General features: G+C 42.2%; 1 protein-coding gene across 1 annotated transcript in view; it reads left to right on the top strand.

Moving 5' to 3' along the window:
• Window positions 1–6,841: 6,841 nt before the first annotated feature.
• The window catches only part of CKAP5 (cytoskeleton associated protein 5), a 71,240-nt gene continuing 63,914 nt past the window's right edge, over window positions 6,842–14,167 (top strand). Inside the window, exon 1 of the mRNA XM_081153123.1 lies at window positions 6,842–6,926. The gene's annotated coding sequence lies outside the window, so the exon portion shown is untranslated. The remainder of the gene's footprint in view (window positions 6,927–14,167) is intronic.

Here is a 14,167-nt window from a genome sequence, read left to right as displayed (position 1 = left end):
CCTTGCCTGGCTTGGAGTCATGACTAATAACTGTACCTCCTCTGTCTGGCAGACCCATGCCATGGGAAACCTGTTGCAGATGTCACCTCTAAGTCCTTTGGGGATGTGGGGATGGTGAAGAGCAATAACGGGTGTGAGGTTCCTGGCTGGAGGTTCAGCTCATCTTGAGAAAACAGGTCAAGACCAGAGTTCACTGGCTTCTGAAATCCTTATTTCCTCTAGAGGAAGGATAGCAGATAGGTTTCACCGTGAGTACCAACTCTGATTGGTTGGTAGTGGCTGCCTGAGTTCCTGTCCACACTCCATGGGAAAAGCGTAATGATCTTTAGTGCCATATCATTGAGGCAACGGAAGGAAGTGTCATGGCATGTGTACCATATGTCTTCTATTTCTGCTCTAGGTCTATGAGGACTTCCGTGTCATGGAACTTGACTTTGCCTTGCAGTGATGGTCACTGGAAGGACTATCTGATGTAACGAAAGTACTGGGATGGGAACAGGGAGAGCTAATTCCAGTCCCAGATCCACCACTAGCTGTGTTTGATCTCAGTCAAGTTTCATAGTTACTCCAAGAATGGACCAAACACTAAATTTCCTTTTATTTTTAAAAAGCTGTCTTGTCACAGCTCATCCACTGCATCTCAAGACTAGAACAAGGAATTGGGGATCCCTTCTCAAGTTCTCTCAGTGAAGACTGGGAATCACACAAGTCTCTATGCTAGATACAAAATCTGATGCCAAGGCCCAATAGTTGATTTTCTAAACCACTTATAGAATAATGCTCTCATCCATTCATTTCCTACTATGGGTCAAGCATAACCCATGCCTGATCACAGAGCTTTGCATCTGGCAACAGTGCCCTACCACCCTCCCCCCCAAAAAAAAAGAAAAAAGAAAAAGAAAGCAAGACATATATATTGAAGCCTCCTACATTGAAATAACAAGAGATTTGAGTATAAATTATAGTGTATAATTCTTCCAGCTTGGCAAGGGATAGGCCTGCTAGAACAAAAACAAGTGGAATAGCTCGAGGACACCCATCCCCCTCTTCACCATTCTTTTTGGGGAAAAACTCAGAGAGAAAATAAAGACATTTTAAGCAGTGAAATCCGGCCTCAAGCACAAGCTTATATACCTATCGGAAGTGCCCCCTCCCAGAGCCTCAGGGTTATAGGCCAGGCCGGGAACAGTGACCAGTGGAATTGGAAACTCAGGAGGAACATTTCAAATGGGAGGAAGAAATGGCACTGAACACACACTATTTTCTTGGAAAACTGGAGATGTTTTGGGGAGAATAAAATAAGGTGAATGCATTTTGCTACCTTGTGACATGTCAGTCAGTTGAATTGGGCATCCGGCACTGCGTAGCCTTAGAGGTCACCCCAACCTCTGTCTTGTCACTTTAGCAGGAAATAGGAGAGGAGAATGGGGCTGGTCTGATGGTCCAGGTCCTGACAAGAACTTGACCACTGGCAAGTGAGAATTTAGTAACAGCGTCAAGGACTAGCGCCCCATTTGCAGGTGATATAAATGTGCAGGCTCTTAGTTTCCTTTCCTGATCAGTCAAATAGAAAAGTTGAAACATGATTGCTAAGGTCGTTTCTAGCCTGAAACTTGTATCATGCTCCTTCCAGGATATCCTGGGGATGAAACAAGGGTTGGGGAACTCCTGGTCTGGTTCTCTGGATCTAAAACCTACAACTCATGAATAGGGAGATGAGTCAGATTCTAAAAGCTGGATATATTTTTGCAAACTAAGAACAAACCAGAAGCTAAGATGAAAAGATCTCTGTGGCCCATAGAGAGGTCGCCGTGGCATGAACTGAAGTTTTCGCCAAACCTAGGCCTACAGAAAGCAAAGTCACTGCTACAAAGGAACTCAGAAAAGGCACGTACGAGAGCTGAGGGTATACAAGGTTCTAAGATGACAGTCAAGGGCATCTAGTAAGCTTTAGTTATTTCTACTTGGAGCACCTATTTCAAAAATATGGTTGAGCCCTTTATATGACTGAAAAACAATCTATAAGTTTGCCCTTTCTTCATATGTGAAGATGACTCAACTGATCCATTTAATAAGATGTGTGTTTGGGGATGTTTCAGGCAGCCTTTGTTTTGAAACATTTCCTCACTCACCCATTTATTTTCTCTCCAGATCCTTCTCCCATTAACCAGCTGGCAGAGGCTAAGTAGAACTCAGCATAGGGAACAGAGTTTTATTTCCAGCCAAGGCTCCAACTCACAACTGTGGACTCCCTGACATGATGTTAAAACAGATCCAGGCAACCTAATTAAGGATCTGAATTTAAACCCAAGGCTGAAGTTAGCCCCAAGCTACACAATCTGCTTATTTCATTTTACAATACACAAAGAGCCAAGAACTTACTTATCTTGCCCTTCTCAGTGTTTTTTCCCTCCCGTCCAGGCCCTGCTAGCAAGGTCCCTATCTCTCCCTTCTGCCTCCTTCCTCTGGTGGGGCTGGTGCTTCTGTGGTCAAAATTCTTGAAGAGCCTGCATTTTAGGGGGATATGGGGAAATGGGCTGAGAAAAGGAAAAAAGCTATTAATTCCATCATTCAGACAGCACTTATTAAATGCAATCACGTGCAGACTGGGATAGGCCTTGCAGTCTTGGAAGCCAATCAAGGCACAAAAACCCATAGCCACTTGAGGTCTGTGTTAATGTTACCACTGCTATCTCCAGAGAATAATGCAGGTGGTACCTGGACTGAAAGTTGAAAGGAAGTTAATCATTGAAGCTGCTCCTCTTAGGCTGGAAATACGGATCCATGTCCCATGGTAGGGAGTAGAATGCAGCTTGTAGTTACGGTGGAATGAGCACTATCCCAACCCTAGCAGGCTTTTCAGAAATATCCAGCACAGTTATTCAGCAGCCACAATGTTTCGCATTTGTTTCCTGCTTCTGGTTGCAAGGATACAATGTTCACTTTAATCTCGAATATCCACAAGGGTTTCACTGCCCTATTAATACTTTCCTTATGTAGAACTATTGAGAGGCCCCTGGAATAAAGTAGGCACACATCAGGCCAATAAATACATAGATAAATGCTACTTGATGATAATCCTGGACTGCAAAAAATGATTGGCCAAACATTTACTGAGCACCTACTACGGGCAAGGTACTGTATTACGTTTCTATAACACCCTACAGGATCTGCCTCTCCTCACCCATTTTCTATCAAACCTTATCTACTACTCCCCTCCTACTGCCAACTACATACTCTCTGTTTCTCAAACCTGCCAGGTATGTTCCCAACTTAGGATCATTGCATAGCTGTTGGCACTTTCTTCCTCTAGATATACTCAGGGCTAACTCCTTTCCCTTTTTCAAGTCTTTGCTCAAATGTAATCTTCTCAATCAAACCTACTATGACCGCCCTTTACAAAATTATAATCTTTCCAACTCTCCTTCCCAATGCCTTTTACCCTGTGTTCTTTCTTCTTTTCCCATTGCACACATATTGTCTAATAGGATATTATATATTTATGTGTTGATTGTCTATGTGTCCTCACTATAATGTGAGCTCCACAAAAGGAGGGATTTTTCTGTTGTTTCGATTTTGCTCACTAATTATCCCAAGTGCCTAGAACAGTCCCAGCACATACTAGGTGCTCAATAAATATTTGTTGAATGAATGAGCGAAGAAATTAATGGAATCAGACACCTATTGCCCACTGTCTAGCATGGCTTCACCTGAACCATGTAAAACAAAAAGGGATTTTGACGTGTTGTTCTAAAACTCTCTGGAAGCCAGACTCCACACGAGCTTTACTGAGCAAATTTCAGGTCATCATTGCCCTCTCCATAAATGTAATATTCCGTTTATTTCCAATATATTTAAATAAAATAAACATGCCAATGGCCAAAGACTGAAGAAGACTATTTCTATGTATTCATAACCCAGTTATCAAAGGTTACTGTGACTTTTTTGCTCTGGTTCCTCTCTCCTTCCCCTACCTATGGATCTGTCTTCATCTCCCATTTCTATTCTCCCCACTTTCCCATTCTGTGGTCTCATCCACTACCACAATTTCATTTTTCACTCTAGAGAGGTGACTCCCAAATCTATATCATTTGAGTCCTAGTCTCTTCTCCCAGTTTCATTCTATATTTTCTAGGCCTACTTAGGTGATTCCACTTGAATATCTCATTGGTACATAAAAGTAAACAAGTCTAAAGCTAAACTCCTGTTTTCCCTTTGAGACTGGCTTCTCCTGACTTTCTACTTTCATTTGGGGAATCACCACCTCCCAGTCCTGGCATACTCTGACTCATCTCCCTAAATGGGCCCCACCTCACCTTTGCACCTAATCTAGTTGGTTGCCAAATCCTTCACTCTTAAATCTGTTCTCATCATTTCCAGGGCTGTTACCTCATATCACAATCCCAACTCTAACCCATTTTAGACAACCAAGCTAATTTGTTTTCATAAAGTGCAATTCTGATTTTGTCACTCCTTGGCTCAAAACTTTCAATAGCTCCCCATTTCCTACTTAAAGTACAAATTCTTTAACCTGGTATTCAAGACTCTTATAAGAATTGTTCCTAACTTTCTCTGTCAATCTGTGCCCCACTACTTCCCAACATGAACCCAGCTCTAAAATAAAATTCACATGTTCAATTCCCGACATACAATGCACTTTCTTGTCACCGTGCCCTTGCTCCTACTTTCCCTGCTACTAGACATTCTCCCTGTTCCTTCTATTAAAAAAACATCGATGGGAAAAATCCATTACCAAGTCTTCCTATAAAATAGTTTCTTGAAGTTCCAGGAATGTTCTAACCATTTTCAGGCATGCACACAAATACACATAATTTATAACTATATAATAAAATCACTCCACATATGCTTTTCTGCAACTTACCTATTTACAATTAAACAAAATTTGTGCATTTTCCTATACCACATACACAGATTAACCACATTTTTTTTAACAGCTGCATATATCATAATTTATATAACAAGTTCCCTATGAATGGACATGTAATTTCCAGAGGGTTTTTTTTTCTTCTATCCTAACCAGTGAATATCTTTGGACATTTTTGGGTTTTACATCCTTGCATAGATCCGGAGGACAAATTCCTAACAGTGGCATTCCTGGGCCAGAGACTGGGCACATTTTAATAACTGCTAATTCACCCTCCTAAAAGTCTGCACCTAGTGTAGTGTCCAGCCGGGGAAATCTTCCCGTCCCTTTAGTTTGTCTGACTGGTTGAATAATTTAAACGGCACACAGCAGATTAACAGGAGGAAATCAAATTTTAATACGTGCCCATAGGGAGTTCACATGCGCATGAAAATTCCAGAGAGGCAAAATGAGGTCTGTGTGCCGTTTTGGACAGAGGAGGGGGAGGGAGGGTCGGCAAGTCACAGGACCATGAGAAAGAGCAAACATTTGGTAAACAAATGCTTTTGGGGGGGTCACCCAGAAACAAGGGACATAAAGGAATGCAGCACAGCCGAGTTTTGCTCGGCCTGCCACACGTCGGTCCTGTGTGCTGGGGTGAAGACACCTAGCCAAGGACCCTTCCTGAAGCATGTTTGTACCCCCGAATCTCTTCAGGCAGGTGAGGGGGGCGATTAAAAACAAACGAACAAACATACGAACAAAATCTCGCCCTGAACTTGTTAGGCTGTCACTGTTTCCAGTGAGAAACGACTTGGGGGCCAGGGTGGCAGTGCTGGGGGGTCCCGCCGAGGGCCCGGCCATGCTCCCAGACAGCAGGGCGCCCCAGTGGCTGCTTCTCTCAATCTTGACCAGCAGAGAGCAGTTACACTTTCTCATCTCTGCCAAATCGATACATTAAAAAAAAAACTGTCTTATTACTGTTACCCATCCCCTTTCAAATTTTTTTTTAACCTATTGGGTAATTACATAGCCTTTAAATCTCAGACTTAAAAAGTCCACCCCCTTCACAGATCCTTCGTCAAACTTCTCCCATCACTAAGTAGCCAAAGCCTCTTTTACATAGTCTCATACTGCTTTGAATTTTAGTGACTAGTCTCTATGTTTTCGTCCTCTGACTAGTGCAAGTTTGGAAAAGGAAGGAAGGAAGGAAGGAAGGAAGGAAGGAAGGAAGGAAGGAAGGAAGGGAGGGAGGGAGGGAGGGAGGGAGGGAGGGAGGGAGGGAGGGAGGAAGGAAGGAAGGAAGAGACTGATCTTATTCTTAGAAACACTGAATGTAGAGCTGAACAAGAGTCTGAAAGACCACATGAAGCAAGCCTCCCATTTTTAGAAATAACAGGAGTATTAAGCGTTTGCAGAAGGCGTTACCATTCCAAGGACTTCTCTGGACATTAGTTAGTTATGTGAAGCCCTCACATTAAGCTTGTAGGGAAAACATCGTTACCCCGTGCTACAGATGAGGAACCTAAGCTCCAGACGATTTACTGACAAGCGTGGTTTGCTCAGAGCAGGTCCGCGGCCAGACCCAGCGTCGTGCGCCATTCGCCGCCCCTCCCGCGGTAGCCCAGCTGCCGCCCGTCTCCCTCACGCATTCAGCTGCACAATGTTTGGTCACTGAAATGACATTTTTAAAAAACCGCCAGGAGTTGACAGCAGCTTAAATATCGTAATCGAGTGAAGCAAACATGCTGATGGCCGGGGATGCACAGCTGTCCACACACCTTTTCTGCGCTTCTCTGCGGGGTGGTCGGCAGCTTTCCCTCCAGCGACCCTCCCTGTCCGCACGCTAGCAGGCGGCGCAGGTCCCCAAGGAAACGTAGCTGCGCGCGACCCCTTTAAGGCTGCGGGCGGCGCGTGCTCACAGTCCCTTCAAATGGGCCAATAACAGAGCGATGGGCGGTCTGCCGGGAACCAATAAACAACGAGGACACTGCGGGGTGTGCGGCGGCCCAAGCGGTTTCAAACGGCTTAGAGCAGGCCCTTTAGATCTGACCCGGAGGAGGTGAGTGGCCGGTGGGCCCGACCCACCCGCCCAGGCCCCGGGTTCCAGGCGTCGCCCGCGCGGAGGGGTCCTTAACCCCGCGCGAGGGGCCTCCACAGACGCGCGCCTCCCTCGCCCAGCGAACCCGGCGGGTGTGACGCGGCGAAGCGGGGCGGAGGCCCGGGACCCGCGGCTGGGAGGGTGGGGGGCGTGGGCGTTCTGGCGCGGCCGAGACCGGGGCTGGGAACCGGGTGACCCGAGCGAGCCGCGGCGGGGTGCGGGCGGCAGGGTCTGTGGGATGCGGGTAGCCCTGCGCCGTGTCCCGGAGGGTGTTCCGGCAGTGGGGCGGGGGCCCTGCGAAACGGCCCTGCTACCGAGCCCGTCGGGTAATTGTTAAATGAATGAATGAGTGAATAAGAGCCCGTGAGGGCGGTAGCGGTTGTGAAGGGCCTGGTCGCCTCAGAGCGTGACAAGGACAGCGGTACCGGGGCCTGCCTGTGCACCTGTGTCCCTACCGGCTTGCTGCGATTTTAACAATTCCGATCATACAGCTACGCCCTTACGCCTGCTCGCTCTCTCAAAAGGTGTCAGTAGAGTTCAGGTATCTTTCCAGCTTGGAAGGTTTGGGGGACCAATACAATAGCCAGCAGTTTAGGTTAAGCAGGCCTTGGTACTTTAAGGTGGGGGCTCGGTAAACTAGATGAGTACTTTTTAGCTCTTAACCAGCCTTTGGCTGTTGAGATAGTTACCCTGCAATTGAGGTAATTGTCAGGCAGGATTTAAATGTATCCCGTTTTGTATCTGGGGTAGAAAATGATGAAAATGTCGACAGAGTGGCTGCTGTGTGTTAGAAAACATATTCACGTTGATAAATCTCCACAAATGAGTTTTTCTCATAAAACATCAATAGAAGGTGAAGTAGTTTTTGCAGAACTTGCCCCAAATTTATGCGTGGCTCTAATTTAATTCTCATGGGAACCAAGGCATCAAATCTTGGCCCAGAAAGTCTGCCTGTCTTATTTTATACATAATTACAATAATTGAAAACTCATTTTTGGAGAAGTGAACTACTCCTATCTCCATTTTCATTACCCTGAAAAGTCCTTCTTTGACCTAAAGAGCCAATAAATTAAGCTACCAGTCCTTTGAAAATTTTAAGAAGTCTAAAAGATTTGGACTTTTCTTAAGTGACTGAAAAAACTAATGTTTTTATAAAATGTAATGATACAGAAAAGGTGAAATTGTTTTATTTTGCCAATGTAAATTAAACCTAGCTGGTAAACTCATGAGAAAAAAATATATACAAGTATTTAAACTTTGTTCATTAGGCAATGGCAAGCAAAGGTAGTCCATAACAATATACCTTATACTTTATTACTTTTAAGGTTTCAGTCATCGACTTTGAGTTATGAACAGTGGTATAGCGAGCCGACAGCTCAATTTAGCAGCCGAGTTTTAATTGCAGTAAGTTTGAGTACCTTAATATTATGAACACTGTTCTAGGTTTTGAGGAGGCAATTAAAATAATAAACATCTTTGACAATGCCTTAGGATATTGTTAAAAATCTTGATGAGGAATGAAAACTTTTCTTTATATTGGAGTAAAGCCAGGCTCTCTTAGGCTCCTTTGACATAAGGGAGTCTAATTCGTTCATTCAACAAATATTGAGATTGATGCCTAAGGTGTGTTAAACATTGTTTTAGCTCTTGGGAGTACATTAGTGAACCAGAAAAAGACAAAGCCCTTACCTAAGGGAGTTTGACAATTTTCTCTCTCAGTTTGCTTCTATAATTCCTCTCGTCCAGCTCTAGTTCTTGAACAGAATAAATGCTCAAATACTTTTACTAGAAGTGGGTAACATTTGTTGAATGAATATTCACTGGATCCCACATTTTATCATTTTTAATCCTCACAACTTTACAGATGAGGAAAATTGTGTCTTAGAAAGGTTTTGCAACTTGATCAAGATCATACAACAGATAGAACCTGAATTTGAACCTGAGTGCGTCTGTTTGTCTCCAGGGCCTTTGCTTTTAACCTATGGTTGTACTATATAAAGTAGTGGGATCTGTTAGGGAGAATTCAGGAGCAATTTCTGGGTAGAATCTCCCTTGTTTTGTTAATACTTCTGTCAGAGACATGATGAAATATGGATGATAGGAATGGTAGTTTGGGAAGGTGGAGCAGTTTATTTATTATTATTATTATTTTTTAATATGTTTTTATTGATTTTAGAGAGAGAGGAAGGGAGAGGGAGAGAAACACTGATCAGCTGCCTCCTGCATGCCCCGTACTGGGGATCGAGCCCACAAGCCCTGCGTGTGCCCTGACCGGGAATCGACCCAGTGACTTCTTGGTTCATGGGACAACATTCAGCCAACTGAGCCACCCCAGCCATGCAAGATAGAGCAGTTTAAAGTACAGTATTTACCATATGGGAGATGGGTAGCTGTGACAGTGGGAGAGTACATTAAGGGGGAGTGTAAAATTAAGATCTTGACCTAATAATCATTAATGGATTCCTGGTGGTCATTGTTGAAGAGTTTTGAGCTTCTTAAATGATTTTAGTTCAGAATATGTTACTTAGTTTATTCCTGTTGGGGCAGTTGCCTTACCTGCTTGATAGATCTCAAAAACGTTAAACTTACTCTTTTTGGCCTTTGAATTTGCTGTTCTCTTCCTGGAACTTTCCACCTTGCTGTACCCCTGCCTCAAGCCTGTCTTTGTATGCAGGCTCCATTCAGTACTCAACTCAAATGTCATCTCCTTAAAGAGGCATTTTCTCAGCTCCCAATTAGAGTAGCCCTCTTGGTCACTTTTACCTTACTTTTTTATTTACTTCATAGCATGTATTACTACCTGATAGGTCATTTACTGTTTGCTTGTATATTATCTGATTTCCTCACAGAAATGAAAGCAAATCATAGATTTGATTTGATTTTTCCATCTGTGAGGCTACCTCAATGCCTCAAACAATGCTTAGAACAAAACAGGTGGTCAAAAAATATTTGTTGAACAAAATTGACCAAAACCATCTATATCCTTCTCTGTGTGCTTAAGTGATACAGAATATATAACCAGCCAAGCCGGGCGTGGCTTAGCGGTTGAGCATCGACCTAGGATCCAGGCGATCAGGGTTCGATTCCCGGTCAGGGCACATGCCCGGGTTGTGGGCTCAGTCCCCAGTCGGGGGCGTGCAGGAGGCAGCTGATCAATGACTCTCTCATCGTTGATGTTTCTATCTCTCTCCCTCTCCTTTCCTTTCTCTGAAATCAATAAAGATATATTAAAAAAAGAAGAAGAAGAATATATAACCAAAGCTGGCTGTATTACCATGTCTCTGGATGTGAGCAATGTCTCAACAGAAGAATTTGGAAAGTCTTCAACTAAGAAAACTGGAAAAATTATAGTTTTAATGTTTGTGTCGGAGAGGGAAGGTAGATCTGGTTCCTCACCCCCCCCCCCCCACTTTTATTTCAATTTTTAAAAACTTTCAAATCTAAAGAAGTTTTTAGGGGTACTGGTCAAGTATATTGTAGGATGTCCCTCTATTAGAATTTATCTGATAATTTTCTCAGTATTAGACTGGGGTATGGGTTTTGGGGAGGAAGATCATAAAGTGTCATTTTCATCATATACCAAGGATACATACTATCAACATGATTTATGCCTGTTGATATTGTCTTTGATCACCTCCCCGAAGTAGTGTTTGTCAGATTTCTCCACTGTAAAGTTACTCTTTTGTTCTTTTTCCATACCGTCCTCTTTGGAAGGAAGTAACTGTATGCAGCTGACATTTAAGGAATAAGGAGTTAGGCTTCCTGTCCTTTGGGGTGGAGTGTCTACATAATTTATTTGGAATTCTTCTGCATGGGAAATACGTCTCTTTTTAATAATTTTTTAATTTAGTTAAGTATTTATATCAGTATGAATTAAAGGATATATCTTTTATATTTTGAGTTGTATTCCAATACTACTTTATTTTATTGCTCAAATTGTACCAGCTTTGTCCATTGGGAGCTCTTTCACTTGGCTTCTGTGCCCTTTTAACATACCCATATCAGCATTTGTGTGTGGGGGGGGGGGCGGGGGGGTATTTGTTTATTTTTTTAACATTTCCTTACTGGCATTACGAGATGCTCCAGGCTCATCTTGTATATTTCTTGTCATTGTGCTAAAATCAGCATTTCTCCAAGGAACTCTGGTTCCTTTTATTGGAGGATGGTATAAGAAACCTAGATCTTGGCACTAAGTGTCCCAATTGCTGCTGGGGTGTTGTTTCTTTTAGGCCCTCTCAGCTAACAGCAAAGAAATATATGTGTATACAGACATGTCTAAAAATATTTCTATAGGTAGCCATCTGTAACTATATTAAGTTAAACATGAGTTCTTACTGATATCTCCAACTCTAATCTATTTACCACATAGATCATTCTAGCCTTCTCCCCTTGTTGATCTGTGAATTTTCACTTCAACAGTGAGAAACCTGGCTTTCACCGTCCACCATCCATTTACGTAGTTGTTCAATTCGAGCATACACATATAGCAGTATCAGAATTGTTAACCCGTACTCCCATGGAAAAAACTTTATCAAGTAGAGTACAGTGCTTATGTGTAGTTCCTTTTGCCTTTAGTCTTATGGACTCCACTCATTTCCAAACTTACCTACGTCAGTGTCTTTTCCCCCACCCCCTGCAGTGAGGTGGTTTCTTTTGTAATAGTTATTCTTTTTTCACAGTCTGCTTTCTTTTCTGGAATAGCCCAACCTACTAAATTAAAATTAACAACCTCATAATTTTAAAATTAGCATACATTAAAGTTTATTCTTTATGTTGTAAAGTACTAAAGGTTTCTACAAATGCATAATGTCATTTATTCATTATTACAATATCATGAGAATAGTTTCATTGCCTTAAAAATTCCCTGTACTTCACCTATTTGTCCTTTTCTTTCTCTCCTATCCCAGGGCTACCACTGACCATTTATTGTTCCATAGTTTTGCCCTTTTCAGAGTGTCATAATTGGGATTATACAACATGTACCCTTTCAAACTGGCTTCTTTCACGTAGCAATATCTATTTAAGGCTTTTCCTTGTCTTTTTGTAGCTTGATAGCTCATTTCTTTTTATTGCTGAATAATATTCCATTGTATGGATGTACCACAGTTTGTTTATCTATTCACCTATTGAAGAATATTTTGGGCACTTCTAGTTTTTGACAATTATGAACAAAGCTGCTCTACACATTTGTGTACAGGTTTTTGTGTGCATATAAATTTTCAGTTCATTTGGGTAAATACCTAGGTGTGTGATTTCTGCGTCATATGGTAAGACAGTGTTTAGCTTTTTAAGAAATTGCCAAACTGTCTTCCAAAGTGACTGTATCATTTTACATTTTCACCAGCAATGACTAAAACTTCCTTTTGTTCCATGTCCTTGTCAGCATTTAATTTTATCTGTTTTTAGGGTCTTGACCATTCTAGTAGGTAGATAGTGCTCCCTCTTTTTAAAAATTTTGTTTTTTCATGACATTGACTTTCTTGAAGAGAAATTATGTGTTTTGTTTTGTTTTTTTAATATATTTTTATTGATTTCAGAGAGAGGACAGGAGAGGGAGAGAGAGAGATAGAAACATCAATGACGAGAGAGTCATTGATCGAGCCCGCAACCTGGCCATGTGCCCTGACCGGGAATCGAACCCCGATCGCCTGGATCCTAGGTTGACGCTCAACCGCTGAGCCACGCCCGGCCGGGCGAAATTATGTTTTTTAAGGAGAGAATTTTTTAAAAATTGATTTTAGAGAGAGAGGAAGGGAGAGAAAGAAACGTTGATTTGCTGCTCCACTTATTTATGCATTCATTGATTGCTTCTTGTATGTGCCCTAACCGGAGATCAAACCCACAACCTTGGCATCTTGGGATGACACTCTAACCAACTGAGCTACCTGTCCAGGGCCAAAAATGCACTGTTACTTTGTAATAATTTTCCATTTACAGAAAAGTTGCAAAGATGATACACAGAATTTCTGTATACCTCTCACCCAACTTCCCCTATTGTTAACATCTCACATGGTACATTTGTCAAAAGTAAGACACCAGCAATGATGCACTGCTTTTAACTCAGCTCCAGATTTTGCTTGGATTTCTACAGTTTTTCTATTCATATTGCCTTACTGTTTCAGGATCCAGTCCAACGTACCCATTTAGTTGCCATCTCTCTGAATCTTCTCTGATCTTTGACAGTTTCTCTGTCTTTCCTTGTCTTCATGACATTGACAATTTTGAGGAGTACTACTTATTTTTTGTGTGGAATGCCCCTCCTTTTGGGTTTGTCTGATGTTTTTCCCGTTTGACAAGGATTATGTTTTTGGAAAGAATGCCACAGAATACCATCATTTCATTTTGAAATATGTTGTGATATCCACATGATATCACTGATGATGTTAACCTTGATCACTTGGTTAAGGTAGTGTTTGCCAGCCCTTGCCCTTGAGGTGTTCACAGAATAGTGTGATAAGCTTGATGGGGATATAATGAAAGAATATCTTAATTACCTAACTCAAAAGTATGATTTACTTAGCCTCAAATTCTGTAAGACCTTCCAAATAAGGGTAACCTGGGTCTGCTCCCTAGTAGAGCAGTCTTCATGCCTGTCCTTTGGAATCTAAATTTCCACTTGAACCCTATTTGGAATGGAAGATGTTAAGGAGATAGTCTTTAGCCTTACTAAATTGAGTCCTATACTGGTCTGGTGGTGATTGAAGGCTTTAGTAAGGTGTGTGTTTTTAATCTAGTTTAGGCGGATGAATACAAACTTAAAAAACACACACCCTGGCTGGATGGCTCAGTTGTTTGGAGCATTGTCTGATACACCAATATGCCAAGGTTGCGGGTTTGATCCAGGGTCAGGGCACATATAAGAATCAACAAATGAATGCAACTCTATGTGTGTGTGTGTCTCTCTCCTCCCCTCCCCCCTCCCCCCTCCCCTCCCCTTTGCCTCACTCTCTAAAAATCAGTGTTAATTTTAAAAATAAATAATTTCTCAACATATGAAGGAGACACAAAATACAGTCAGACCTTGTAGGCTGAGATTGAGGAAAAATTACTCCTATGAAAAGAAAATTAAAACATTGATAACCTATGGAGAGCTCAGAGAGTACTACTTAACTTCCTGAGATACTACTAATCCAATTTCTCCTACAGTTTTCTCAAGAACTCATCATAACAAGTTAGATTAGTGAACAATTGTATTTGCATGC

This window comes from Miniopterus schreibersii (genome assembly GCF_964146895.1).
Source record: "Miniopterus schreibersii genome assembly, chromosome: 12".
In the NCBI taxonomy this organism is placed as follows: domain Eukaryota; kingdom Metazoa; phylum Chordata; class Mammalia; order Chiroptera; family Miniopteridae; genus Miniopterus; species Miniopterus schreibersii.
This window is presented reverse-complemented; position numbering and strand designations above follow the sequence as displayed.